Source organism: Manis pentadactyla, unplaced genomic scaffold (genome assembly GCF_030020395.1).
Source record: "Manis pentadactyla isolate mManPen7 unplaced genomic scaffold, mManPen7.hap1 scaffold_345, whole genome shotgun sequence".
In the NCBI taxonomy this organism is placed as follows: Eukaryota; Metazoa; Chordata; class Mammalia; order Pholidota; family Manidae; genus Manis; species Manis pentadactyla.
The window spans coordinates 4,719-8,069 of NW_026644732.1; the positions used below are offsets into that span (position 1 = coordinate 4,719).

The 3,351-nt window shown below is 54.1% G+C and overlaps 1 pseudogene; it reads left to right on the forward strand.

The window, feature by feature from the left end:
- Window positions 1-717: 717 nt before the first annotated feature.
- LOC118908889 (inositol 1,4,5-trisphosphate receptor-interacting protein-like) lies at window positions 718-3,092 on the forward strand (annotated as a pseudogene).
- Window positions 3,093-3,351: the final 259 nt, after the last annotated feature.

The window sequence follows — 3,351 nt, forward strand, 5'->3', positions numbered from 1 at the left end:
GATTTAAAGTTCAGATGACACATGAGAGGGAAACCAATGACTTGGTCACCCTGGTTGTCTCCAAAATTGTCCTGGATGAAGACCCAGGAGGTCAGTGTCTGAATTTGGGATACAGACTTCCAGATCAGAAGGACAGGTTTACAGTGGGGGAAGATCAGTTCACAAAACTGCTTCCACAAAGTTGTTATTCATTGAATACATGCTGTCCCCCGTTCAGTGTGCTGTCTATGCAGTTTGTGTGGATATCCATCCATTAGTGTGGTGACCCTGTGGGTACTGTGGCTTTCCTCTGCTGCAGTAAGGAAACGGTCTCAGAGAGGTGAGTTAATATGCCCAAGGTCACACAGCTAGTCAATGACTGGGCTGACTTTGGAATCCAGCCCTCCTGTTCTTCTCCACTAGACCTTGAGGAAAATGTGTTCACCACAAGGCATTCACTAGGAGAAGAAGGGAATGGCTTATTCAGGACTGTTTTTGGTTTCAAATGACGGAAAAATAACTCAAACTGACTTAAACAAAAAGGAGAATTTACTGATTTGTATGACTAAAGAGTTCAGAGGTGATGGCTTCAGACATAGCTGGATCCAGGGGTTGGGAGTCTGCTTTCCTCTACGTAGGCATCTTTCTCAGGCAGACCCCTACTTTGAGGCAGCTACAGAGCCACCACCAGCTGTTCCCTGTTCCCTTGGAAACCCTAGACCACAATCATATGTTCGTCCCTGGAGGTGGGGCAAGGTTATCCCCACCCAAGCCATAAGGACTGGGAGTAGAAAAAGGCTGATTCCCAGGCAAAATGGGGTACTGCTACCAGAAAGAGGAATGTCTGGGCATACAGAACAGAGATCCACCACAGTGGCTGTTCAGCCAGGATCGGTGGCGCAGAACTTCGGGCTCTTGTTCCCAGGACTAGACTTAAGCAGGAGAAGAGATAGTGGGTTCGGTGGGAGCAGAGCTCTAAGACACTCACCTGCTCGGGGAGGTGGAGGTCGGTGTGCAGGTCTAGGGAAGACTTGGCATTGTTGGGAGCTTGGTGTGACTGTCTGTCTGTCTCTCTCCCCCTAGGAAAGCCCCAGCATGGCACTGGAGCTCTTCCGGGTGTGTCTGGTGGTGGTGACAGCCATCGTCAACCACCCTCTGCTGTTCCCTCGGGAGAACACCACCGTGCCCGAGAATGAGGAGGAGATCATCCGCAAGATGCAGGCGTACCAGGAGGAGCTGCAGCTGGAGCAGCTACGCCTGGAGGAGGAGGTGGCACGGCTGGCGGCCGAGAAGGAGGCCCTGGAGCAGGTGGCGGAGGAGGGCCGGCAGCAGAATGAGAACCGCATCACCTGGGACCTGTGGAGCACCCTCTGCATGATCCTCTTCCTGGTGATCGAGTTGTGGCGGCAGGACCACCAGGACGGGCCCTCACCCGGTGCCTGGGCGGCACCAAGAATGAGCTGCCTGGCCTGAAGGGTGCACCCCTCCGGGGCCTCACCCTCCCAACAAGGCCATGCTCGACCACTTTCGTGAGCGTTGCATACGGGGAGCCACAGCCGATGCGACTCGTACCCGCGAGTTTGTGGAAGGCTTCGTGGATGACTTGCTGGAAGCTCTGAGAAGCCTCTGCAACCGGGACACAGACATGGAGGTGGAGGATTTCATTGGCGTGGACAGCATGTATAAGAACTGGCAGGTGGACAGGCTGCTGCTGTGCAAACTCTTTGTGCCCTTCACACCCCCAGAGCCCTACTACTTCTATCCAGGGCTCTGGTGCTCCAACCACTCTGTGCCCTTGGATCGCCAGGGTTATGGCCAGATTAAGGTGGTCTGGGCTGAGGATATGCTGGGCTGCATCTGTGGCAAGACCAAACTTGGGGAGGACATGCTGTGTCTCCTCCACGGCAAAAACAACTTGGTGCAGCTTGGCTGTGAGGCAGAAGACCCACTGTGTGCCCGAGATTCCCCATATCTAGACTCGGTGCAGGTCATGAAGTGGTTCCAGACAGCCCTCACCAGAGCCTGGCACCGCATTGCCCGCAAATACGAGTTCGACCTGGCCTTTAACCAGCTGGACACCCCAGGGTCCCTCAAGATCAGGTTCCGCTCAGGCAAGTTCATGCCCTTCAACATGATTCCTGTGATCCACTGTGATGACTCGGACCTGTACTTTGTCTCCCACCTTCCCAGGGAGTCCTCTGGGGGGACCCCAGCATCCAGCATTGACTGGCTCTTGTCCTTTGCTGTCTACGAGCGACACTTCCTTAGGATGATGTCAAAGAGGCTGCCTGAAGGTCCCTGCCACCTCACCTGCTTGCAGATCACCTCCTTTCTGCTCTCCAAGCAGAGCCGCCTGACCGGCCCCAGCAGACTTGGCAGCTACCACGTGAAAACAGCCCTGTTGCACCTCCTGCTCTCCCGGCAGGCCACTGACTGGAAGGCTGGGCAGCTGGATGTGCGTCTGCATGAGCTGCTCTGCTTCCTGGAGAAGAGCCTGCTCGAGAAGAAGCTCCATCACTTCTTTATTGGCAACCGAAAGGTGCCCGACACCGTGGGACTGCCCGAGGCCATTCGCAGGGCACAGCCTCTCAACCTCTTCCGGCCATTCGTCCTGCAGCGAAGTCTCTACTGCAAGATGGTGGACTCGTTCTATGAGCTGCTCAAGAATGCACCAGCACTCATTAGCGAGTATTCCCTACATATCCCCTCAGACCATGCCAGCGTGCCCCAAAAAGCTGCTGTCTAATAGCACATCCAGGATCCAGGACCCACGTCCACACCTCGGGGGCATCAGCAGGCCCTGTCCTGGGAGAATGGCAGGCTTTGCTGGGAGCCTCGGCTCCCAGAGAAGCCAGGCCCTATGGTGCAGGGGAAACAGAATTCCAAGCTAGAAGCTGGATTACTTTCATGCCATGGGAGTCTGCTGGTGAGGCTTTGTCTGGGTTTGGAGACCAATCCTTACAGCTTGCTTTGGATCCCCACGAATGGCCAGGATGGTGACAGAACACTCTGGACACTGAATTAGAGACTATCTACAAATAGTATAAAAAATAGTAACCACAGTGGGACCCCTATTGTGTGGACTATGAATGAAGGCTGGAAATCCCCACATGTGTCCCTATTAGTGCTTTGGTTGCAGATGCCTAGGGCCAAGCGTTATTGGAAATCAGGGTGTGTGGTCTTAACATGGATCCGTCTGCATTCCTGTAGATCCTCTATGATATTCAAGTAAAGGCTGACCTGGGATGTAAAAAGAATCATACCCAAATGGATGTTTTCATGTCTCTAATTCAGGAGAACCCAGTGGTGGTGCAGGTGCTAAAGGCAGAAGCTGAGAGACACAGGGTGACTGGGGCAAAGGATAGAGCCTGG